Below are 18,679 nucleotides of genomic sequence, written 5' to 3' on the forward strand. Positions count from 1 at the left end.
TCAAACACTTCAAACCACAAACAAAGACCTTCAAATTAAAATATATTAGAAGTTGAATCTGGTGGAAGAGATTTCTAAGAGATGGAGCATCTTTAGAAAAGAAAAGTCTCTGCCTACTAGTTTGAGATGGAGAATTGAGAATGACCTTTACATCATATTAAGATGTTTATGTAGGACTATGTATCTTAGACTCCCAAATATACTAGTCAAAAGTATTCCTTAATGTATTAATAAGGTCAAGAATGTACTACATAGTTGAATAGTAAAGGCACCATCTGATCGCCTCAAACTAGAAAACGGTGACCAAATTAATGGGAGATTTTTAGGAAAATGTAGTTGTCATCTAGAAATTATCTATTTCGTGTGTGTACGTTCTTTAAAAATAACAAAGTTTTTGTGGAGAGCCTACATAAAGAATCCTTAATAGGATTGTGTTAATATATTTTTCTTTCTTTTCAAATTTGGCTTTGGCAAACCTTTTCTTTCTTACTCTTCCACCATTTTAGCTTGGTATGAGTAATTAGTTGGATATGAAGGTTGAGGAGAGCTGAATGATTTGCCAAATGAATACTTGAAAAAGGAGTTACTATATTAAGAAAGTTTCATTAGCCTCATCAAAAGGCTTGAGCCCAAAAGAGCCGGATCCAATATTTGACCAAACTTGACCCATCCATCCATTTGCATTGGATATGGATCACCCCTTTAGAGATTGAGTTAGCCTATTTGGCCATGCTTGTGACATATTTGAATCGGCTAATTTTGTAAAAATACATTTATATACTTTATACATTATCATTTACAGTTAGTAACAAAATTAGAGGGTAAAACACTAACAAAAATATGTATTAAAAATGAAAGAATAAAATAAAATAATATGGGGTAAAAGGTCGGATGTAAAATATATCTATACTCAAACAAAAGGGGTTGAATTTTCAAATCCGCATCCCCACATGTTGTTAAACTTAAAAAACTCAAGATAAAAATGTAGCGCCCTTTCGTCCTGAGGCACACATATCTGGGTCTCAACTCGAATATATCAAGGATGAGGAAGAAATGACCAACGTGCTCGAGGCAAAGTTAGCTCAACTTAGACATGGGAAAGATTATGCTAATCAAATGTTTGCTTAAAGGCCTTTAGAATATTAATTTTGCTGGCAGAAGATCTGCTGAATGATGACAGGTATGAGCCCTGCCACTACAAGATGTCATTATCCCATGATCCCCTGTAAAAGGCAATCTCACATTCCCAAAGGCACGTTAATGTACTCAATCGTACCACAAGTGGTTTAGACAACCTTTGTAAGAGCAATCATCTCCCAAACACACCGATAAGCCTTGAGTTAAAGGCTAAAAAGTATTACATTGGTAAATTGAAGTTGAAAGTGTATGTTCATGTATATAATCAAGTAAAAATGTGTATAGTTTGTGTTTTATAAGACTCAGATACTTAGACTTGCAAATATGTGTTTTTTTTTTAGAGAAAAACAATTAATGTTAATTAAATGCGTCATGCGCAGAAATTTCTAGCCCCAACTTATTGAACAAATGCGCCAGCCACATTGTTAAGTTGGAGATTTCCCACAGATGCACCTAAATGTGCCTGGTGCTTTTCTTTCCCACAACGTAAAAATGCTTCGTTTTAACACACTTTGACCAAGCCTTTCGTGAAAGCCAAATGCAAAATCACCCTTCCAAATATTATGCAAGAGAATTTGTTATTCAGATCAGCAACCAAACTTCCTACAAAATTCTCCATGATGTTGCAACAACCGAGGCTATAAATTGAGCTTCCAAGCGATCCTTGGGATCATCCTATAGCTTTCAGCTTTCTTCTTAGTTTTTGCTAGCTTGAATTATCTTTCCAGAATTGAAGTTCTGTTTATTTCCTTAGTTATATATTTTTGTAGTTGTTCATTGTTTCGATTCGTTCTACTTCTAATTTTGTACTTATTTCCAAGTTTAATGAAAATGATTTTATTTTTTGTTATTTTCTCTTATGATTTCATTTTCTCTATTTCCATGAGTAGATAAATTACCTTTTCAACCCTCTTACGGATGTCTTACTTTTCTATCTTTTTAAATTATATCTATCAGTGAGCACGACGTTTACGCTCCTCTTGCTTATCTTGATCAACATAATTCATCCATACTTTTTGACCACTCGTTTAAATCACATTAGTTTGAATTTAATTATGGAAAAGTTAGAGTCAAACAGATTTCGTCAAGATAAAATGGGAAGTTACTTAGAAATAACAACTAAAATAAGAACCTAAACATAGACACTCTTACCCGTTAAACCAGTTGGAGTTTTCATTATTTAGGATTCTATTGTTTCATAGACGTGTGTAAATGCTAGCCTAAGCTTAAATAAACCAAAAGCAATATGAAATAGGAGTTGAATCAGTTTATATAAAATGAGCAAAAATGTGTCTGGCGTCACTTCTGGTAGGTGTAATTAATCTTTTAAAAACTTAAACAGTAGTAGGGGTTGGCTTTTTAAATTCAGTTTTTCTTGTATTTTAAATTGTGTTCCTAACAATTTTAACTATTTTTCTCTTAAGCTCGATTGCTCATTTAAGCGGTTTGCAAATTTATTTGAAAAGAAATCTAGTCCTTGTGAAGTCGAACTCAGAATACTTCTGTAATTATTACTTGTGACAGCGGCGCTTGCACTATACCGTCGAGCTGTTAAGCAGAGGCACAACATACACACGACAACATCTAGTACACATACATGGAAAATCACCCAAGGGGAAGAAGAAAAGACTTATTACCTTGAAGGTCAAAACTTTGGATAGAGAGAACTTATTCTAGATCCAAAGTGAAACACTCCACAAGTTTGATAACCAATCTAAACTTGCATCTTTCAAAGAGGTTTGTGCAACTATCTCAAGATGCATCAATGCTCATGGTTTGGAAGCAAAGAAGAAAAGTTCAAAGGCAATTTTCATTTATCAACAATTTCTACCTTCCAAATGTACAAGAAGAGACCTATATATAGGCACCTGTATGATTTATGTCTAGTTTACGACTTAGTTAATATGAAAACAATTAAAAAGACATTTGTTACTTCTTTGGACCGACTCAATCTAGCTCGACCCAATAATGAGATTGACGTGAGTGCTAGAAGCCCGAACTGAAGAGATCGAATCCCCAACAAAAGCACGTGTGAAAAATGGATGTTTCAATTTAATCTATAATTGAAGGTTAAACAATTCTATAGGGAAAAAAGAAAACTTACATTTGAAGACCGACTTTTAGTAGGGCTTCCTTCTCCCACGAATGAATGGACACCACCACAAAGCTACTCTGCTATTCTCTGGATATTTAGAACTCTGTTTGTGGGAACCTTCTTAAAATTGAGAGGAAGATTGAGAGATTGAGAGAGATCATATTTTGTTTTAGAGTTTTAAAAACTCATTTTTCAAAAAAAAAAAAAAAAAAACCCTCGTAAGGAAGGGATGGTGAGGGGGAGAATTATTAATTTAATTTAATCAAATTAATATAACCCATTAATTTAATTAAATCATATTTAATTAAATTAAACTTAAATTAATCAACCATATAATCGTATTCAAATATCCATCGCTCTCATAACCTATAGTATTTAATACGAATCCAATTCATATTAAATTTAACATATAGTTTCAATATGAATTCAATTCACATTAAACACATTATTCGCTCATATACTATTGTTTAATTTTGAATCAAATTCAAAATTAATAAATTATATTAATGTATCAACATATATTATATTAATTTCATCTCATACAATTAACATTAATTAATGTTCTTAATTATCTTTTACAAGCTAGCAGGAGACCTAATAGATCTATAGATCAGAAGCTCAAATAGTACAAAATTAATTGATTAAACTCATTAATAAAAATAATCAACATTTGTTGACTGTGGGTCACTTCAGTAAAAACCCACAGCTGCACTCTTCTTACTATAGAATATTTTGTGTCCACGTATATTGACCATTAACAGTAAGTAAATCCTTCACGAGTGTTTGTAACTTCAGTTGGGTCAAATTACTATTTTACCCCCAAGTTATCTCTTTCTTCTTAAGTACCACTAATCCTCTAATAAACAACCTGTTATGGTCTAACCATTAAACAGAAGTCTCTTTCAGGCTAGTGAAAGGGTAAGGCTTTTGTTCAAGTCCCGAAGTCAGCACTTAAGGGCACTCATCTACTTACCCTAAAGTCGGGAATGAGTGAATTTCATCTTGTGTTGTTATGTTTCCAGCTCCCTAGTCGGTCTTGTCCCAAAAGTGGTAGGCTGATTGAGTAGGCTAACACCGGGCCACTCCCACCCATACAAATCAAGAGACAATCCCACGAAGGCAGGAGTCCATAACATACTCATGATTAAAATTGAGTCACAAGGTTATCTTATGAAATAATAACTTAATTAGTCAACGGTGTTACATCTAATTATTATTATTTCTCAGTCTGATCTTATGCAAACTCATTGCATAGGATACCCCCACTCACATTTCTCTACATGAATTAGTTGGATCAATTTGTTTGTATGAAATACAACGTGGGCTGTACCCATAGTGCCACCAGGATAAGATACCCAGCCTATAGCCATATACTATAGACCCTTTAGGTTATTATTTGAACTTGATCTCTTGTATGTCCACTACATACTGTTCAAGCCTCATTAAAGAACCTAGGATGTTAGATTATTGGATTTGGGTCAATGCAATGCAAAAATAAACCTCAACAACAACTTTATTTAATAAATAAAAATTGTTTACATTCACTCTCCAAAAGTTTAGAGCATAAACCCAACACGAACGAATCTGATTGCCAGGAGCAGCTGAAGCACGAGATAGAAGTCGATTTAGCAGATCAAATGACACAATTTAATTAAAAGGAAAAATTTATTGAAAAACAGTAGCATCGAATCCCTGACCTTTGAGATGACAAAGGCCTTGACGATCTGGATGCCATGGATTTTCCTGGCTATTCTCGATCTAGAGTTAACAGTGTGTGGGCACCTTTTGAGAGCAAGGAGATACTTCCTTGATGACTACTAGGGAGGAAAGAATGTTGGCTTGCCCTAGGTTTGGCTATAAGTCTCCCTATATAGACTTTCGGCCAAAACCTTAATGGGTGAAAAGATGTCTAAAATAACTTATTGTTTGCTATAGAGGTCAATGAGCTCCAAAATTGTCACGAATTGATTTAATAAAACTCTTTAATTTATAAAATTTACCATTAACCCAAGGTGACTCCACTATAGACCAACGGTTGCACTTTCATGCACTGTAGTTGAGTTATGTACACAAATATAATCAAAACTGCTTATTTGATCGTTCACAAAGTAATTCATGGTTCCAGCTGGGCGAAATTACCATTTTGCTCCAACTGTCATCTCTTGCTCCTTAAGTCCCACTAGTTCTCTAATGGATAGCCTTTCATGACTCATCATGAGTTAATCCTTTTTGGGGTATCAAGAAGACGGGTACCATTTTATCCGAGCCTCGAACAAGCACCTTAAAGGAATCACTTATATACAGTGCACACTTTGTACTTTCCACTGTTGAGAGGCTGTGAATTCCATATTGTATAGGAATGATCACAGCTCCACACTTGAATATTTCCCCAAAACAGAAGGCTTATTGGGCGATCATTCACATCACCCTCACCCATGTGAATCAAAGAACACACCCGTATAGGTAGGAGTTCATAACATATTCAGGATTAAGATCAAATTAACTTGTGATCATCTTAGTTAATGTATTTCCAGTTTCTTTAACGATCTTATTAGAAAGTGCAAGACATATCATAGCCCCAGTGTTATGTAATCCCATTACATACAATGCCTCCACTCACATGTTACCATATGAAGGATCTAGATAAGACCATTTAAAAAAGTCACAAAATGGACCGTATCAACAGTGTTTCGAGGATAAGATCCCCAACCTCATCCATATGTTGTAGACTATTTGAGCTACTACTCTTAAACTTGATCATCTCGTATGTCTGTTACATACTAAGATTAAGAACACATTTAGTAGCTGAGCTATTAAGCATTAAATGTTAATTTCCTTGACAAAAATTTAAATCCAGTTATTAAGTTTATTTTATTTTTATTGAAATAACTTACCTAATATCACAGGCTTAATTAGGGTATACATCCCAACAGTGAGCATATACCTAATTATGAATATTTGATGCTGATTTTCGGGTTGGTGTCACCTAAATGCCAGTGTGTTTTCATCTTGTTTTGGATTTTGGAATGAAAATAAATCATAGAGCGCAAGTGTACACCCGTTACAAGTAGTAAAACAGAACGAGTATTCCGAGTATCATTCCTCAGGGACAAATGAAGTCTTTTTAATGAAATGATGTTTGATCCGTGACTTTGTAATTGAGTTTGGGGTAACAAATAATATAGATAATCTTGGTTTTGATATTTAAAGACTCAATGCAATAAACCTAGCCCAGTTACTTCGAATTAGCTAAAAAATACGTAAACTTTTTCTAACTAGGCACCAAACACCTCTCATAAATTTTCTTTGAGTTTATTTCGCCATCTTCTTATGTCTAAGTGATTTTGAAGGTTTAAGTCCATTCCTAATATGTCTATTAGAAAAAGAAAACTTAATTTAATAAAAACCAACCGTAACCTTAGGTTGAGGTCCTATGTCTAGGCTATCCGAGTGAAATCTTTATATCTAAAGTATTTCTCTCCAAATTTAAATCATCAAAGTTATGAAATTGTATCAACCCTTTCAGTATTGATGCTTGATTAAAACATTAATTGGCCAAATAAAGTTTTAACTTATGGAAACAACTTTAAGTGATAAAAAAGGAGAAAAACGCCTTTTGCTTTGTTGGATTTTAAAAACTTTGGCTAACTATCCATAACCGAGCTTGGGAAAAATAAACTTAGCTCATGATAATAAAGGGAAAATAGAATTTAATGTTGATGAAAGTAGACGATATGATTAAAAGATGAATGGAATTAAACAAGTTTAAATGATGAAGTTGTAACCCGAACGACCCTAACCCGTTCTCTTTCAAGATTGGGGAGCAATACTCGGTCAATTCCACAAGGTTGTGTGGTTACAACTTCAAAGATAGAGAGAAAGAGAGAAATAAAGATGCACGAACTTGCTGAAATCTTAATTAAATAAAATTGAACTTACAATTCAAGAATACCAAGCTGGAAATAAAGGGTGAACTTGAAATAAGCAAGGTTTAAAACAATAACAACTCAAAACTTAAAAGAGAAAACGTAAATAAGTTGAGAAGGAATGTCTAAAACTGAAATGGTTACTCCGGGATGATGATTGAAGTGAATGAGCTGCTGAATTTATAGGAATTTCAAGGTGGTTAGGAGGTTGAAAGTTTTGTGAAAAGCCATCAATTTCAAACACCTTTTGGTTGGTTAGTTGTTGAATTGGCAACCTTCAATGCATGAAAGACACATGGAAGGGCTTGGGGAAGCTTCAAATCACACCAAAACGTGCGTTTTACATTAAGGGCATTCTTGACATTGGGGAAGGCACTAGGCGTTTAGCTAGAATATTTTTCTACACAAAATTGTAATTTCCGTTAGAAATCAACTCTAAATAATGTAAAAACGTCCTATGTGCATGTATAACCTAAGATAACTTAAAATGAAAGGTTTTGGACACTAAACCAAGCTTAAAACACTGTTTCTGAGTTTAAAACGTTAGAAAACAGCACCATTTTAGGTTCTTTTTACCCTTATAAACAAGGGAAATCACACCCCCAAACTTGGCTTTTTGCTTGTCCCCAAGCAAACTTAACAATTTATATCCCTTAAATCACATGCAACAACCATAAGCAACATCGAACATACGGATAGACTAGACTTGCTTTTCATATGGTGTCTCAGGAAAGATCATCAAAACCTCATCGTCTTCCTATCTTCAAAAGCCAAATTACCATAAGCCAACAAAGTTCAAAACAATAAAAAGTTTCTTAAAATCCTTTTCTTTTTCAAAACATGAAAACTTTTTGACAACGCTCTAGAATTTGCACGCTTCCTTTAGAATTTGAACGCTTCCTTTTTCACTTAAATTTTAACATTGAAGGAATGACTACTAGCCTCTGTGGGGATTTCCTCCACAGCTTTGTAGAGGTCTTTCAAGTAACAATCGATCATAACATATCTACGGTGGGTTGCACGATGTTACACTAGACCCAATTACTACCCTCGAAGTTGCTTACGCCACTCGACCTAAGCTACAACGAGTGTCTACAGTGATAAAAATAAAGACATTTTCTTGCAACTCTTTTTTTCTTATCTCTCTTCTTTTTCTCTCACAATTTAAATCTTTTCCCCACTCTTTTTTTCTCACAAGGAACGAAGACTCTTTTATTTGCAAAATTATTTTTTTTTCTTTTTCGATTGTTTCGACTTTTTTTTTCCTTGCAAAGACTCTTTGCATTTTCTTTCTAGTGACTCTTTTTCGTAAAAAATAATAGCATATTCTTTCATGAATGGAAAAATAACATTTTCTTTCTAAAAGCAAAAGACCGTCCCTCCCAAACTTAAGAGAGATAGTGTCCTCACTGGGAAAAGATTTTTGAAGAGGCAATGCAAAAATCAAAATGAAAGAGGACAAGGACTTCATAAAACATTGAAGAAGTTTAAGTTTTAAAAAGAAGAAAAGCAAAGAAAACATGTTATTGAGAAGAACTTGGTCACAAATGGCTCATGACTTTTTCAGACAAAAAGAAAACAAAGTTTATCTAATCCTTAAGAATCATCATCGACATGAAAAATAAGAAAAAACACACCAATATGCTAAATGAGATTAAATTTGCAGCATGCTTTGTTAAAGAAATATACTTCGCTAAGGCTAAGAACGAGATCATGATCGAAACAGGAAGAAACTAGATGGGAATATTTTCATATTTAAACTCAGAAACAACCATAAAAGCTCACAATATTAACCTACAAAACCTAAACATGCAACTAAATTCAAAAATAATATAACAAGCATAAGAACAAGAATAAAACATCCCTCAAATGAAGAAAAACTTCCGTCAAATGAAGAACTGGCCTTGTGGATCAAACGACCAAGCCCCAAGGTAGATGATGTGTCCTTTCTCTCTCTTTTTTTTTCTTTTTTTAAAAATTAGGGTTTAAGACTTTAGATTAAAACAAACAAAAACCAATTTGGAAAAACAGACCAACAAAGATTCAAACAACTCAAAATCTCACCTTTTTTTTTTTATCTTTTAATAAAGCCCAAAACACATATACTCCCTATTTTTATTTAAACCCCCTAAATTTGATTAAAACGAAAAATGATCACACCATTCTTTATTTCAAGTCAAAACTAACTCCCAAAATTAAAATCACAATTTTTAGAATTTTCGGATCGAGCCGAGGCGCTAGGCGCCTTGCCTAAAAAAAATTCCGAATTTTCTAAAATTTTGCCCAAGTAATTTGTTAACACCTTAATCTCAGCCAAATAACCTAACTACAATTAAAAACAAGTGAAATTCGAAAAGAAAATGAAGAAAATTGCTCCTAACTAATTTACACAAAAACCCTTCAAAACACATTTTCAATTGAACAAGGAAGGGAAAATCTTTTTTTTTTTTTTTTTCAAACTCTTAACTTCCTGAAAGCTGGATAAGGCCTTCCCTCTATCTATTTCTTCTCCATAATATTTTTTAACACGTTGGCCATTAACTTTAAAAATGTTACCTTTAAAATCTTTTAGTTCAATGGCACCGTGAGGGAAAATTTTTGAAATTTTAAATAGTCCAGACCACCTGGACTTTAGTTTTCCTGGAAATAATTTTAAACGAGAGTTGAAAAGCAAAACTAAGTCTCCTGTTTGAAAAGATTTAGGCCTAAGCCTTTAATCATGTTATTGCTTAGTTTTTTCTTTAAAAATCTTTGCATTTTCATAAGAAAAATTCCTATGCTCCTCAAGTTCCATCAGTTGGAGCTTCCTTGATTCTCCTACAGAAAATAAATCAAAGTTTAGTCTCTTTGTTGCCAAAAAAGCTTTATATTCTAACTCTAACGGTAAATGACAAGCTTTTCCAAAAATCAACCTATATGGGGACATGCCAAGACGAGTCTTATATGCTGTCCTATATGCCCACACAGAATCGTCCAGTTTTAAAGACCAATCTTTTCTATTTAAATTGACAGTTTTTTCCAAAATAGATTTGATTTCTCTATTAGACACCTTAGCTAACCCATTGGATTGAGGATGATAAGTTGTGGCTACCTGTGACGGACATTATACTTAGACAACAAACTTTGTACCGCTCTATTCAAAAAATGAGTCCCCTCATCACTTATCAAACATTGAGGGGTTCCATAACGAGTGAAGATATGCTTTTGTAAAAATCGAACAACTACCCTAGCATCATTCGTGGGGGTAGCAACAGCTTCTATCCACTTGGACACATAATCAACAGCTAGTAAAATATAATTCTTATCATACGAATGAGGGAATGGGCCCATGAAATCAATACCCCATACATCAAAAATCTCAAATATTACCTGTCCTCTGATACTTATCACAAATCTGAGCGAAGATATGTGCATCATGGAATAGAGTGGGCCAGAAGAACCCGCTTTGAAGTACCTTCGCTGCGGTCTTTTGTCCAACGAAATGCCTTCCATATAGAGACATATGACAAGCCTCCACAATTGCTTTTTGCTCTTCTTTCGCTACACACCTGCGAAGGATTCCGTCAGGACCAAGTTTGTACAAAAAAAGCTCATCCCACTTATAATATCTCACATCATGAAGAAACTTTTTTACCTGCTGCCTGCTGAACTCATGGGGAATAATGCGACTTACCAGATAATTTGCAATGTCAGCATACCAAGGGACATTTTCAATGCGAAGTAATTGCTCATCAACGAATTGTTCTCGAATCTCTGCTTGACCTTCCTGAAGTGGCGACTCGAGCCTAGACAAGTGGTCGACCACTTGGTTCTCCGTTCCTTTTCGGTCCCTTACTTCTATGTCAAATTCTTGAAGTAGCAAAATCCATCGTATCAAACGTGGTTTTGCATCCTTTGCAAACAAATACTTTAGAGCATAATGATCAGTATAGACAACTACTTTTGTCCCTATCAAGTAAGACCTAAACTTATCGAAAGCAAACACAACTGCTAACAATTCTTTTTCAGTAGTGGTGTAGTTTAGTTGTGCTCCCGTTAAAGTCTTACTTGCATAATATACTGGATGTAAAATCTTATTCCTTCTTTGACCCAACATGACCCCTAAAGCATAATCACTAGCATCGCACATAAGTTCAAAGGATAATTCCCAGTTAGGTTCTATAATGATTGGAGCCGAGCTCAAAGCAGTCTTTAAAGTTTCAAAAGCTGTCATGCAAGCATCATCAAACACGAATGGTCTATAATTTTCCAAAAGTTGGCAAAGGGGTTTCGAAATCTTTGCAAAATCTTTTATAAAACGTCCATAGAAACCCCCATGACCTAAAAAACTTCTTATTCCTTTAACATTTGTAGGAGGTGGTAATTTTGAAATAACATCAATTTTAGCACGATCCACCTCAATCCCATTTTTCGAAATCTTATGGCCTAAAACTATCCCTTCTTGTACCATAAAATGGCTCTTCTCCCAATTTAAAACAAGATTTGTTTGCTCGCATCTTTGTAAAACATTTTCTAAATTCAATAAACAATCATTAAAAGAATTTCCAAAAACTAAAAAGTCATCCATAAAAACCTCAAGAATATTTTCTACCATATTCGAAAGAATGGCCATCATACACCGTTGAAATGTCGCCGGTGCATTGCATAGACCGAAAGGCATACGCCTAAAGGCAAATTTCTCATACGGACATGTGAACGTCGTCTTTTCCTGATCCTCCGGAGCGACGGTAATCTGGTTATATCCCGAATATCTGTCTAAGAAGTATTAAAACTTCTTATCTGCAAGATGATCCAACATTTGATCAACAAACGGGAGTAGAAAATGATATTTTTTTGTTAGCTTGTTTAGTTTGCAATAGTTGATGCAAACTCTCCACCCAACGGGAGTGGAAAATGATCTTTTTTTGTTACCTTATTTAGTTTGCGATAGTTGATGCAAACTTTCCACCCATTCACAGTTCGGGTTGATATAAGTTCATTTTCGTCGTTTACCACCACTGTCATGCTGCCCTTCTTTGGTACGCATTGTATTGGGCTTGTCGCAACGTCATCGCAACGCGGAGCGGCCGACGTCATCCCCTGACGGGTCTCTTTCGAGATTAGGATTTGGAGTCGCCACCAATCATCTACGAGGTGTGATTGGTCACCTATTTAAAAAAAACTTGGTCTACGAAAATAGAATTTTGGTTCGGGAGTCGGTTGAGCGTAGGGAAGGTGTTAACACCCTACGACACCCGTTCGAAAACGGTACCATATTTTGTCAAAAATTATCCTATTATACTTTGATCCAAAAAGAAAAATACTTTTGTGTTTGAGTGGCGCAAAGACCATTAGAAAAACAAATTATCACCTCGAGAATATTGGAAAGATCCAATTTCTGTCATTGGGATTTTCGAAATAATTATTTAGTAGAAAAGAAAAATTAATAAATAAAAAATAATTTTAGCGTAGAGGCAATCAAGACTTGAACTTGTGATGTTAGAGTCCATAGACAAATTTCTTACCAATGTGCCATCATCCTAAGATATTATTTAATATTTTATATAAATGTTTTAAGATTTAAAATCTTATAAAAACGAAAGTTTTTTTTTAAATTAAAAAAACATTTTATCTAAAATAGTTGTTTGGTAAAATAATGATATAAAAAAAATATTAATTTAGGCAAGCAAACACTCAAACCAAAGACATGTGAATTACTCCTAAGTAACCTACCACTATGCCAACACCATATGATACAACTTAATATTAATTCTTATCATACAAATCTTTATTTAAAAAAAAATGTTAAAAAAATAAAAAAAAAATAAAACGAAAAATAATAATAATAATAATAAAATAAAAAAAATTATTTTATTTTAGATTTGAAATTCCTCTAACAAACTTCCTTAAAACAAAAAAAAAATAATTTAAAACAAACTTGTTTTTAAAATTTTAAAAAAAATTATATTTAAAACAAACTTATTTTAAAAATAATCAAATCATATTTAAAACAATTTTATTTTCAAAATAATCAAATCATATTTCTTATTTTAAAAATAATCAAATCATATTTAAACAAATCTATTATAATATATATATATATATATATATATATATATATCAAATTTAAAACAAGCTTATTTAAAATAAATAAAAAAAATCAAATCATTTCTAAAACAACCATTTTCTATACCACGTACTGCAGTGAGGAAATTCTGGGTGTGCCCGCGGGTCTGAAACTGTGAAGGAGCACTCGAGGTCGGATTCAAGCGGTCGGTGATCCGTGCGTCGGTTGTAGAACTTTGCGCTGGACTACTGTGGTGTAGGTTGGTCTGAACTTGTGATCACCGAGAGACGTGTGTAGTCTGTGTATCGTCGGGGTTGCCGACCTGGGTGAAGAGGAAGAGAAAGTGATGGTAGAGAGAAAGAAGGAAGTGAATTCTTCTCTGTATAGGTTCTGTTTGTCTTTCCTCCCCACTGCAGCCCTCTTTAAATACACCTAAACTAACGATAAAAAAGAAAAAGGGGGAAGAGAAGAGAGAAAAAGAGGGAGGAGAAAAAGGGGAGGGGATACACGTATGAAGGAGAAAATCAAAGGGGAGAACTGTTTTTTTTTTATCTTAAAATCAATTTAAAAAAAAAACCAATTATTTTCAAATAAAATCTAATTTTAAAACTTAATTTGATTGAATTAAAACTTTACATTTAATTTTATAATAAAGTAAATTATGTTATTTTAAACTAAATCAATAAACATAAAAAAAATAATAATAAATAAATCAGTAATAAATTTTAAAAAAAAACGAAAGCGAGCCGGACCAAATACGGTGTCTACAGGGCTCACCCAGTTGCTACCTGATATAAGGTAGATGACTCCAGCATCTAACCATTTCAAGATCACTTTTCGAACTACCTCTTTCATTTTTGGATTCAAACGTGTCTGATTTTCAATTGAATTGCTGACACCTTCTTCCAATAGGATCTTATGCATGCAGAATGCAGGGCTTATCCCTCGAATGTCAGCAATGGTCCAAGCAATGGCCTTCTTGTATTTCACAAAAATCTGCAACAATGAAAGCTCATTTTCAGTAGATAAACTGGAAGAAATAATAACAGGCAAAGTTTCATTAAGTCCAAGATAAGCGTATTTCAAGTGAGAAGGTAAAGGCTTTTGTTCCAAAGTGGGTGGTTCCACAATGGATGGTTGCAATGTTTTGCACACTTCTACCTTTATATCATCTTTCTCCTCTGGTGGATACGTATCTTCAGTCAATTTCGGGCATTCATCTTCTGTAGCTTCTAGTTCTTCCTCAATTCCTACAACTAAAAGATCATAAAACTCATCAAACAAAGCAGGGTTCGAAGTACTAATGTCTGAATATTCTTCTAAACCTCCTAGAAGTTTCATTGTATCCAACACATTAAACTTCACCTCCTCATTATTAACTCTCATTGTTATTTCTCATTTTCGAACATTAAACATTGTATCTCCTGTAGCTAGGAAGGGTCTACCTAAGATGATAGGTACATCCAAATCGGCCTCACAGTCTAAGATGATGAAGTCTGCAGGGAAGATAAACTTATCTACCTAAACTAGAACATCTTCTATTTTTCCTTCAGGCTTTTTAATGGATCTATCCGCTAATTGGAGGGTAACTGTAGTGGGTCTAGCTTCTCCTATGCCTAATTCTTTGAAAACAGATAGGGGCATTAGGTTAATGCTATCACCTAGGTCGCATAAAGCTCTACCTAAATTCTTTCCTCCAATAGGACAAGGGATGGTGAAACTGCCGGGATCTTTACATTGTATGGGCAAAGGGCTACCTACAGCTTCACTACTACACTTGGTCATAGCTACCATCTCATATTCACCTAACTTCTTTTTTATAGATACAATATCCTTTAGGAACTTAGCATAATTCGACATTTGTTCTAAGGCATCAACTAAAGGAATGTTTATGTGAAGTTGTTTGAGGATGTCTAAAAACTTTCTAAACTGAGTTTCTTGGTTTTTCTTGCCTAATCTTTGAGGGAAAGGAGGAATCAGGGAAAAGATGAATTTTTTTGTGGAGAGGCGCTAGACGCTTCCCTTCACTTGAGGTAGTTTTTTCAGTCTCTACTTCACTAAGGGCATTTTGAATTGATGTGGAAGGTTTCTCTACCTCAACCGGCATCTTTGGTTCTTCGTAAGACAATCCACTTCTCAAAGTTATCGCCTTGCATTGCTCTTTTCCATCTCTTTTTGGAACTTTAGTATGCCGAGGAAAAGAGCCTTGCGGTCTCGCCTTCAAATCATTGGCATGCTGTCCCACTTGCCTCTTTAGGTTTCTCATCGCTGTATCATTTCAAGCCATGTACTCCTTCATCATATTCTCGAGGCTAGAATTAGTATTCTGGGCTGGCTGAATTGGGGTTCTTTGGTTCCGATTATACTGTTGTAGTGGTGGTGGCATCTGTTGATTGCTTGAAAAAGTAGGAGGGACATAAGGATGCTTATACTGGTGGTTCTGCCCTTGGTTTACTCCACTAGAACTTCCTTGACCTCCCCATGAAAAGTTGGGATAGTGTCTCCACCCCGGATTGTATGTGTTTGAATAGGGGTTGAAGTTCCGGTTGTTCCCGTGACCTATATAATAAACAGAAGCTAGGTTATGCGAACAATTCTCATAAACATGGTTATCACTACAATAAGAACAAACAATTTCATTAATTTGGCAAACGGGAGAGGGAGCAGCATATTCTGGTTGCACGGGTGCAGCTGGTGCACTCTTCCTTTCTAGGGCCAACACCTTGAGCATTTGGTTCATCGTCACCATTTCTTTCCGCATTGAAGTTGCTATGTCCAACGCCAATACACCCGCTTGATCTTGCTTCTTAGGTGCCGATTTCGACCTTTGAGAACACCATAGCTCGTTGTGGGAAGCTAGGTCCTCCAAAGTATCAACTATTTCGTTGAAGGTCTTTTTTGTGAAAGCTCCATTTGCGGTGTTGTTGAACATCATCTTAGTGGGATGGTCCAAACCTCTGAAGAAATGCTCAATCTGGATACATGCTGGTAATCCATGATTCGGACACTTCCGCAGCAACTCCTTGAATGCCTCCCATGCCTGGTGCACAGGTATGACGAGTGGGAGGGAAATACGTTGTAAGGAACTTCTCTACTAGCGAATTCCATGTTGTAATTGATCCTGGCGGGAACGAGTTGAGCCATGTTCTTGCCTGATCCTTAAGAGAAAATGGGAAAAGACTTAACCTTAATGCATCATCAGTTATATTTGGAAATCTAAATGCACCCGCTATTTGAAGAAAAGTTTTGAGATGGTCATGAGGGTCTTCATGTTCAGGCCCCCCCAAACTGTCCTAATGTTTCAAGCATTTGAAACATAAGCGGCTTCAATTCGAAGTCGGCGGCTTCTGGAATGGGATTTAGGATGAAAGAATCCAAATTCTAAACCCTTCAAATGACCATATGTTACTCTAAGGATTATTTTTGAAGGCTATATATAGCCATGTATGTCAGATTTGAGAACATAGATTTGAAGATGTAATGAAATGAGCCTTTGAGCCTTTCTTTTAGCAAAGAGCTAACATATTTTGCAATCTAGTGATAACTTGGATGTTTAGAATCATTCAAGTGAGACTTGATCTATTTTGCTTGTGGAGTGATTCAGATTTCAAACAAGGAACGAGTTTTATTGCCTTGAGATATTTGATCAATAAGGTAATCTAATTTTTACTTTCCTTAGGTTAATTCCATAATTGGTTTTGGGGTTTTTAGAATTGTGTTCTATAGGTCTTGTTTGTTAGAAAGGTTCTTAGATCCAACTCTCAAGGGTTTCTTAACAAACACACTACTACAAATTTGAGTTTTAATGTCGGACAAAAAAAACACAGAGGTAACTATGTCGGATAAAAAAAATACGGAGGAAATAATGTTGGACAAGGTTAAAAATTAAATTTTATAATTCAATGTCGGGCTGGCCCGACATTGTAAGCAGGCCATTAATGTTATACCCAGCCTGCCACTAAAAGTGACCGAATTTCTTAACCTAACTTTAATTTTCACCCCTTTCAAATCGAAAAAACTTTCTGCCTCTCTCCGCTTCGTGAATGAACCAACTCCAATTCCATTCAAACCAGCTCCACGGTGTGCGGACGACAACGATCCGGCGATGGTGACCTCCATTGGTCCGAGCAGTTGGAGCGATGGTAACTTCCAATGGTGCGAGCGACGACGAACCTATGAGCAATTTGACGTTTCTTCAAGGTGAGAAATGACCTCTGGTGATTTTGAACATTACAGCACGATGAATGTTGAGCAAATTTGTGTCCCTTATGTGCAAGTATACACCATCGATGCAGCAAATAATAAAGAGTTCGAATCCACAGGAACTGCTCACTAAACACTTGAATAAATGCTCAAGAAAACTAATATTTAAACAGTACAATAGACAACAAGGACACAACAAACAATCAAAGGAATAAACGCCACAACGCTCACTGAATGTAACAAATCTGAACTTAAATTGATTTCACGCAGTTTTAAAAAGGAAAGTACACAATAAAATGGTTAACAAATGACTTTTGAAAGGGTAAGACAGAAAGTTAAACATGACCTTTTCTGGGCTACACAAACAATGCTATAGCATTATCGATGTTGAAATACTGGCCAAACAGACATAGAGTCTTCCCAGACATCCCAAATTTTCTGCTATTAGGTTTTTCAGACAAACTAAACAGTATATAGTAACAGTTTATAAATGTGCTAGGTGAGCCTTATTTTTAAGTACACACTATCTAACTCAAGCAGATTCTAGCATGAATTGAAGTTTATCACTCTCTATTACAATTTCCCAAGAGTTGACAAGGAGATATTCCAACAATGGTGATCAAGCATGTTGAAAATAAACTTTGAAAACAACTTCAACTCAATATTCATTCATCATTAACACTAATGGCACAGTTTTACAACCCAAAAAAAGAGTTCATAACATTTTCCCCTTACAAATGGGCTTAGCTACGCATATTCATTAAAAAAAAAACAAGAAAACAACAAGAAGAAATACAACACAAATGGACGCAAGGATCCGGAGATGGAGCTGAAAGTTCAACTCCAAGTGGGCCGGTCTGCTTCAGTCGGTGCTCTTCTCTTCCTCTTGTCTTCTTCGAAACTAACTTTTGTCTTCTTGGAGTGAGGGTGAGGTGATGCGAAAAGTGTGTTGGAGGCTTCCTTAAATGTAAGCTTTTATACCCCCTTCTATTTTTTGGGCAACAAACACATCTCGTGGGTCCCAGCTCTCACTTCCAGGTGATTCCTCAAGTTACTGTGGCAACTCCCAGAGTAAAGTTCTATCACTGTCAGTTTTTCGTTTTCTGCTCCTTTTCGATTCCAATGCTGTAGCATAATTGATGCTGCAACAAAACACCCAAAATTAGATTTTCCAAAATTCTTAGCAAAGTTGAAGAGTGATATAACACTATGACATTTCATGCACAGACTTAGTGTAGATTGGGTGCAATTGAGGCTATCCTTAGCTAATCT

The 18,679-nt window shown here is 35.1% G+C and overlaps 1 pseudogene; it reads right to left on the minus strand.

Annotated features, from left to right (window-relative positions):
- Window positions 1-5,469: 5,469 nt before the first annotated feature.
- On the minus strand, window positions 5,470-15,470 carry LOC111016189 (uncharacterized; annotated as a pseudogene).
- Between the last annotated feature and the right edge of the window lie 3,209 nt (window positions 15,471-18,679).

Source organism: Momordica charantia (assembly GCF_013281855.1).
Source record: "Momordica charantia cultivar OHB3-1 chromosome 3 unlocalized genomic scaffold, Mcharantia_2.0 BLBB01000003.1, whole genome shotgun sequence".
NCBI lineage: Eukaryota > Viridiplantae > Streptophyta > Magnoliopsida > Cucurbitales > Cucurbitaceae > Momordica > Momordica charantia.